Source organism: Macaca nemestrina, chromosome 10 (assembly GCF_043159975.1).
Source record: "Macaca nemestrina isolate mMacNem1 chromosome 10, mMacNem.hap1, whole genome shotgun sequence".
NCBI classification, from domain to species: Eukaryota; Metazoa; Chordata; class Mammalia; order Primates; family Cercopithecidae; genus Macaca; species Macaca nemestrina.
Genome location: NC_092134.1, coordinates 132162649 through 132171403, shown reverse-complemented (window position 1 = coordinate 132171403; position 8755 = coordinate 132162649).

Here is an 8755-nt window from a genome sequence, read left to right as displayed (position 1 = left end):
CACGAAAACTTGTCAGTAAGGAGTATTTGAAAGGCCAGCTGTCACTGCTCTCAGTACAGCTCTGACTGTCACTGTATTAGGCTGTTGTTGCATTACTCTGAAGAAATACCTGGTCAGAGGCCAGGTATGGTGGCTCAGGCCTGTAATCCCGGCACTTTGGGAGGCCAAGGCAGGTGGATCACCTGAAGTCAGGAGTTCGAGACTAGCCTGGCTAACATGGTGAAACCCTGTCCCTACTAAAAATACAAAAATTAGTTAGCTGGGTATAGTGGTGGGCGGCCTGTAATCCCAGATACTCAGGAGGCTGAGGCACGAAAATTGCTTGAACCTGGGAGGTGGAGGTTGCAGTTAGCCAAGATGGCACCACTGTACTCCAAGACTAGGTAATTTATAAACAAGAGAGGTTTAATTGGCTTATGATTCCACAGGCTATATAGGAAGCAAAGTGGCATCTGCTTCTGGGGAGACCTCAGGAAGCTTTTACTCATGATGGAAGGCAAAGCAGGAGCAGGCCATTCACATGGTGAAAGCAGGAGCACGGGGAGGCAGGGAGGTAGCACACACCTCTAAATGACCAGATCTCATGAGAACTGATATGATTTGGCTATGTCCCCACCCAAATCTCACCTTCAACTGCATCTTCTAGGATTCCCATGTGTCATAGGAGGTACTCAGGGGGACGTAATTATATCAGGGTGGGGGGTCATCTTTCCCATGCTATTCTCGTGGTAGTGAATAAGTCTCATGAGATCTGATGGGTTGTTTATCAGGGGTTTCTGCTTTTGCTTCTTCCTCATTTTCTCTTGCTGCTGCCATGTAAGAAGTGCCTTTCTCCTCCCACCATGATTCTAAGGCCTCCCCAGCCATGTGAAACTGTAAGTTCAATTAAACCTCTTTTTCTTCCCAGTCTTGGATACGTCTTTATCAACAGCATGAAAATGGACTAATACAGTAAATTGGTACCAATAGAGTGGGGTATTGCTGAAAAGATACCCGAAAATGTGAAAGCGACTTTGGAACTGGTAACAGGCAGATATTAGAACAGTTTGAAGGGTTCAGAAGAAGACAGAAAAATGTGGTGTTGCGGGAAGTCAGGGACCCCGAATGGAGGGACCAGCTGAAGCCGCGGCGGAAGAACATAAATTGTGAAGATTTCATGAACATTTATTAGTTCCCCAAATTAATACTTTTATAATTTCTTATGCCTGTATTTTCTGCAATCTCTGAACATAAATTGTGAAGATTTTATGGACACTTACCACTTCCCCAATCAATACCCTTGTGATTTCCTATGCCTGTCTTTAATCTCTTAATCCCATCATCTTCTTCCTAAGCTGAGGAGGATGAATGTCGCCTCAGGACCCTGTGATTGTGTCAGCTGCACAAATTGTTTGTAGAGCATGTGTGTTTGAACAATATGAAATCTGGGCATCTTGAAAAAAAGAATAGGATAACAGCGATGTTCAGGGAACAAGGGAAGTAACTTTGAACTGGCCGCTGGTGAGCCAGACGGAACAGAGCTTTATTTCTCCTCTTTCAAAAGCAAATAGGAGAAATATCGCTGAATTCTTTTTCTCAGCAAGGAACATCCCTGAGAAAGAGAATGCGCCCTGAAGGTAAGTTTATAGACGGCCCCTTTAAGGCTTGCCGCCTTTTACAGTGGAAGCCGAAGGGATGAAATAAGCCCCAGTCTCCTGTAGCACTCCCAGGCTTATTAGGATGAGGAAAATTCCCGCCTAATAAATTTTGGTCAGACAGGTCGTCTGCCCTCAAACTCTGTTTCCTGATAAGATGTTATCAACGACAATGCGTGCCTGAAACTTCATGAGCAATTTTAATTTCGCCTCATCCGGTGGTCCTGTGATCTTGCCCTGCCTCCATTTGCCTTGTGATATTTTATTACCTTGTGAAGTATGTGATCTCTGTGACCCACACCCTATTCGTGCACTCCCTCCACTCCCTCCCCTTTTGAAAATCCCTAATAAAAACTTGCTGGTTTTATGGCTCAGGGAACATCATGGATCCTGCTGACGTGTGATGTCTCCCCTGGACACCCAGCTTTACATTTCTCTCTCTTGTGCTCTTTCCCTTTATTTCTCTAACCAGCCGAGACACTTAGGAAATAGAAAAGAACTCATGTAAACATCGGGAGCGGGTTCTCCCGATAATGTGGGAACGTTTGGAACTTCCTAGAGTTCCAAAACACAAGTTGCTGAATGACTTTGCCCAAAATGCTGACAGCAATATGGACAATAAAATCCAGGCTTGGTGATCTCAGATGGAGATGAGCAACTTGTTGGGAACTGGAGCAAAGGTAGCTCTTGTTATGTTTTAGCAAAGAGACTGGTGGCATTTTGCTCTTGCTCTAGAGATTTGTGGAAATTTAAACTTGAGAGAGATGATTTAGGGTATTTAGTGGAAGAAATTTCTAAACAGCAAAGCATTCAAGAAGTCACTTGGGTGCTATTAAAAGCATTCAGGTTTTGTTTTGTTTTGTTTTGTTTTGAGATGGAATCTCACTCTGTCACCCAGGCTGGAGTGCAAATGACTCGATCTCGGCTCACTGCAACCTCTGCCTCCTGGGTTCAAGCAATTCTCCGTCTTAGCCTCCTGAGTAGCTGGGATTACAGGCACCCACCACCACACCCAGCTAATTTTTGTATATTTTTTAGTAGAGATGGAGTTTCACCATCTTGGCCAGGCTGGTCTTGAACTCCTGACCTTGTGATCCACCCACCTGGGCCTCCCAAAGTGCTGGGATTACAGATGTGAGCCACCACGCCCAGCCAGCATTCATTTTTATAAGGGAAGCAGTGCATAAAAGTTTGGAAAATTTGCAGCCTGACTATGCGATAGAAAAGAAAAACCTGGCCAGGTGCGGTGGCTCACGCCTGTAATCCCAGCACTTTGGGAGGCCGAGGCGGGCGGATCACCTGAGGTTGGGAGTTCAAGAACAGCCTGACCGACATGGAGAAACCCCGTCTCTACTAAAAAATACAAAATTAGCTGGGGTGGTGGTGCATGCCTGTAATCCCAGCTACTTGGGAGGCTGAGGCAGGAGAATCGTTTGAACCTGGGAGGCGGAGGTTGCGGTGAACTGAGATCGTGCTATTGCACTCCAGCCTGGGCAACAAGAGCAAAATTCCATATAAAGAAAAAAAAAAAAAAGAAAGAAAAGAAAAATCCATTTTTCTGGCGAGAAATTCAAGCCAGCTGCAGAGATTTGCATAAGTAGCAAGGAGCCTATGATCCCTAAGACCATGGGGAAAATGTCTCCAGGCCGTGTCAGAGAACAGCATGGCAGCCCCTCCCACCACAGACCCAGAGGCCCAGGAGGAAAAGTGGCCTCATGAGCTGGGTCCAGGGTCTCTGTGCTGTGTGCAGCCTAGGGACTTTGTGACCTGTGTCTCAGCCGCTCCAGCCGTGGCTGAAAGGGGCCAACATACAGCTTGGGCTGTGGCTTCAGAGGGTGGAAGCCCCAGGCCTTGGCAGCTTCCATGTGATGTTGGGCCTGTGGGTGGACAGAAGTCAAGAATTGAGGTTTGGGAACTTCTGTCTAGATTCCAGAAGATGTATGGAAATGCCTGGATGGCCAAGCAAAAGTTTGCTGCAGGGGTGGGGCTCTCATCTCATGCAGAACCTCTGCTAGAGCAGTGCAGAAGGGAAGTGTGGGATTGGAGCCCCCCCACAGAGTCCTTACTGAGGCACTGCCTAGTGGAGCTGTGAGAAGAGGGCCACTGCCCTCCAGACCCCAGAATGGTAGATCCACCAGCAGCTTGCACCGTGTGCCTGGAAAAGCTGCCGACACTCAATGCCAGCCTGTGAAAGCAGCTGGGAGAGAGGTTGTACTCTGCAAAGCCACAGGGGCAGAGCTGCCCAGGACTAGGAGAACCCACCTTTTATATCAGTGTGACCTGGATGTGAGACCTGGAGTTGAAGACATCGTTTTGGAGCTTTAAAATTTGACTGCTCCAGTGGATTTTGGGCTTGTATGGGCCTTGTAACTCCTTTGTTTTGGCCAATTTCTCCCACCTGGAACAGCTGTATTTACCCAATACGTGTACCCGCATTGTATCTAGGAAGTAACTAGCTTGCTTTTGATTTTACAGGCTCATAGGTGGAAGGGACTTGCCTTGTCTTGGACGAGACTTTGGACTGTGGACTTTGGGGTTAATGCTGATATGAGTTAAGATTTTGGGGGACTGTTGGGAAGGCATGATTGGTTTTGAAATGTGAGGACATGAGATTTGTAGAGACCAGGGACAGAATGATATGGTTTGGCTGCGTCGCCACCTAAATCTCAACTTGGGCGAATTCCCACGTGTTGTGGGAGGGACCCGGGGGAAGTAACTGAATCAGGGGGGTCTTGATTCCTTCTTACTCTCCATGTCTCTTCCTTCTCTCGTCTCTCTTCTCCCTTATCTCTTCTTTATTTTTTCTTTTTTTTTTTTTTTTTTTTTTTTGAGACGGAGTCTCGCTCTGTCGCCCAGCCCAGGCTGGAGTGCAGTGGCGCGATCTCAGCTCACTGCAAGCTCCGCCTCCCGGGTTCACGCCATTCTCCTGCCTCAGCCTCCCGAGTAGCTGGGACTACAGGCGCCCACAACCGCGCCCGGCTAATTTTTTGTATTTTTAGTAGAGACGGGGTTTCACCGTGGTCTCGATCTCCTGACCTTGTGATCCGCCCGCCTCGGCCTCCCAAAGTGCTGGGATTACAGGCGTGAGCCACCGCGCCCGGCCTATTTTTTCTTTTCATCTCTTTCCTTTCTTTTCTCTCTGCTTTCCTGTGAATGTATTATTTTCCAAAGGAGGTATACAATTTATGTAGCATAATCATACTGTACTTACTTTTTAGTTAGCATAGCCTAACACATGATAAATGCTCTATAAATATTAGCTATTATTACTAATTTACATTAATATTTAATATATGAGGTAATTTATAGTATTTCATCTTAATGTAACTGTATTGATACTATAGCATATAATTATTATATAATGCTATGGTTTGGATATGGTTTGGCCCCTCCAAATCTCATGTTGAAATTTGACCGCCAATGTTGGAGGTAGGTCTAGTGGGAGGTGCTTGGATCATGGGGTCAGATTCCTCATAAATGGCTTGGTGTTCTCCCAATAGTAATTAGTGAGTTCTCACTGTATTAATTCTTGTGAGAGCTGGTTGTTAAAAAGAGCCTGGCTCCTCCCTCCCCTCTCTCTTGCTTCCTTCCTCTCTTGCCATGTAATAGGTGCACACACCAGCTCCCCTTCCCCTTCATCCATGAGTGGATGAAACCTGTGTCCCTCACCAGAAACAGATGCTGGCACCATGCTTCTTGCACAGCCTGCAGAACTATGAGCCAAATAAACCTCTTTTCTTTATAAATTACCCAGCCTTGGGTATTCCTTTACAGCAATACAAATGGACCAAGGCATATACTATATATAGTTACATATATATATATTAAATTTTTATAATAGAAATAATCCTGTATTGTAGTCATACAACATATTAGTTATCTATCTAGCCCAAAATTTAACAGCTTAAAACAAAAAACACTTATTTTCCCAACATTTCTGTTGATTAGTAATCCAAACATGACTTAGCTAGGTACCTCTGGCTCAGGGTATCTCACAAGGCTGTCATCCAGGTGTTAGCTGGTGCTGTCATCATCTCAGGGCCCAACTGAGAGAAGATTCACTTCCAAGTTCATGCACGTGGCTTTTGGCGGGCCTTGGGTTGCTGGCTTTTGGCTACAGACATCAGTGCCTTTCCACATGGGCATCTCAATAAAGCAGCTCACAACATGGCAGCTGGCTTTGTTCAGAGCAAAGAAGAAAGCAGGAGAGCAAGAGGAAGCACCAAAAATAGAAGCCAGAGTCTTCTTGTTACACAATCCGGGAAGTCACACCCCATCACCTCTGCTATGTTCCATTTGCTAGTAGTACCTAAGACCAGCCCACATTCAAAGGGGGAGGATCACACAGAGGATGCAGAACAGGAGATGGGAGGCCAGGCACAGCGGCTCACGCCCATAATCCCAGCCCTTTGGGGCTGACGCGGGTGGATCACTTGAGCTCAGGAGTTCAAGACCAGCCTGGCCAATGTGGTGAAACCCCGTCTCTACTGAAAATACAAAAACTAGCATGGCGGGGTGGCTGGCATCTGTAATCCCAGCTACTCGGGAGGCTGAGGCATGAAAATTGCTTGAACCTGGGAAGTGGAGGTTGGGAGTGAGCCAAGATCGCACCACTGCACTCTAGCCTGGCAACGGAAAGGGACTCCATCTCAAAAACAAAGCAAAACAAAACAAAACAGGCGATGGGGATCATTGGGATTCTCTAACAGGCTGCCTAGTATTAATCCATATAATTTCTAATACTATATATTTATTATATAGATGTGCTTAAATTACTAATTATATGAGTTATTATTATTAATAACTGTATACATTGAACTTTCCTCTTTTAAACCGTATTTGCAATTTCCAGAGTTTCTTTCTCTCTCTCTCTCTCTTTCTTTTTATTTTGGCAGATAGAATGAGAAGATAGATGAATGAATGAATTTTTAGAACTTGTCCTGTTTTGTTTGTCTACAGCCAGTTTTATCAGAGTTATTTATATCTTTTTTGTTGTGGGTTCAGGAACTTGAGCAGAATCTTAAACTTGGATCAAACATTTTACATTTGTGTGGTCAAGAAAGTATGACTGTAACAGTGTAAGACTGACTACCAGTGCCATCAGAAAATTTACACAAAGCAAAATGATGAGACAGAAGCACTAATTATTGTAGATATAAATTCTATACGTTTTACATGAGATAACTTTTACAGTCTTACTGCCAAAATTCCTTTAAGACTAGCTGTTGTCCAATTTTTCTGCTCCGAGGGAGCCTATTCCTTTTTATTCTATTGCCCGCATATCACTTCAATACATTGATTGCTTGTTCCACTTGCTGAACTCCAGGTATACTACTCTCAAACCGCTTACTTCCCTAAAACATTATCCTCTACCCCCTTGCATTTGACTAAGTTTTTGAATGTTAATATTTCAGAAATAGGAAGTTACTATTTCAAGTCTTCATCTCAATTCAATCCAGTTGACCAAATTTAGATTTTTTTTTTTTGAGACAGGGTCTCACTGTGTTGCCCAGGCTGGAGTGTAGTGGTATTGTCATAGCTCACTGCAGCCTAGACCTCCTGGGTTCAAGTGATCCTCCCGCTTCAGCCTCCTAAGTCGCTGGGACCACAGGCATATGCCACCATGCCTGACTAATTAAAAACAATCTTTTGGCCAGGTGTGGTGGCTCATGCTTATAATCCCAAAACTTTAGGAGGCGGAGGCGAGTGAATCACCTGAGGTCAGGAGTTCAAGATCAGCCTGGCCAACATGGTGAAACCGTGTCTCTACTAAAAAATACAAAAATTAGCTGGGTGTGGTGGCGGGTGCCTGTAATCTCAGCTACTTGGGAGGCTGAGGCAGGAGAATCACTTGAACTCGGGAGGCAGAGGTTGCAGTGAGCCAAGATTGTGCCATTGTACTCTGGCCTGGATGACAGAGTGAAACTCTGTATCAAAGAAAAAAAGAAAAAAAAAATTTTTTTTTTTTTTTTTTTTTGTAGAGACAATGTCTTGCCATGTTGCCCAGGCTGCAAATTTTGAGTTTTAATGTGCTAACCATTATGTCAGCTAAAGAGGAGTAAGACAGCCTCTGCCATCAAGAAACACTCAGCCTAGGCTAGGGGCAGTGGCTCACGCTTATAATTCCAGCACTTTGAGAGGCCGAGGCAGGGGGATGACTTGAGCCCAGGAGTTCGATACCAGCCTGGGCAACATAGGGAGACCCCATTCCTATAAAAAATAAAAAAATAAGAAAAAGAAACACTCAGCTTAATAGGGATTAAAGATACGTAAAAGAGTTTAATAAAGTGGATTATATAATTATGCAAATAAACAAAGAGTTGATTTAATAGAGGGAATGATTAACTCTTCAGAAGCAGAGGGGGCCAGGAAAGGTTTCTGGCAGGAGGTGACATCTAGGCTGGATTTTGATGGACAAACAAGTGTTCCCTAGCCTAAGTTTTCTAAGGACATATGTCTTTTGGCATCTAAGTCCATCTTTTGTGTTTGGCTGTTACTACTTCATTGCTTCATTCCTCTACACACACCACTCCCTCTTCCTGCCCTCCCTGCCTCATATAACCTTCCCCCTTTCTTTTCCTTCCTTTTATGGGAAATTTTTTTTGTGTGTGTTTAGCTCCTGGGTTTAATTTAGTTGGATGGGACTGTAGCAATAACGTTTCTGTACATTTGCCCAGAGGCCTTCAGCTAATGGGTGTATTCTTTACAGGCCAATAAACAGATGAATAAAGCCAGCCTGACATCTCACATCTCTGTCTCTCTCCTCTTTCTTTGCACGTTGCCATCTTTCCCAGACGTTTTATAAAAACTAAAATTTTCCTGGGTAACTCAAATACAGATTGCCTTCATTAAGTCACTTCTATACCTGCCAGTCAGTCCCATGAGGGGCTTTCTTTTTGCTGGAGAATGTGTTGTCGGCCCTCAGGAAATCCAGCCTATGTGGGGTGGAAGTATGGGCTACTACTCAATGAGTCAAAAAGAACCCCAGAAAATTATGGGCTTGTAACGCTGGATGGCATTTGCTGGTTTCTGACCATTGGTGCTGATTTTGACTTGATGTAATTAAATGATTAATTGATGTACGATGCAACCGAGGCTGATCAAATCACCCCGAGAAAAGC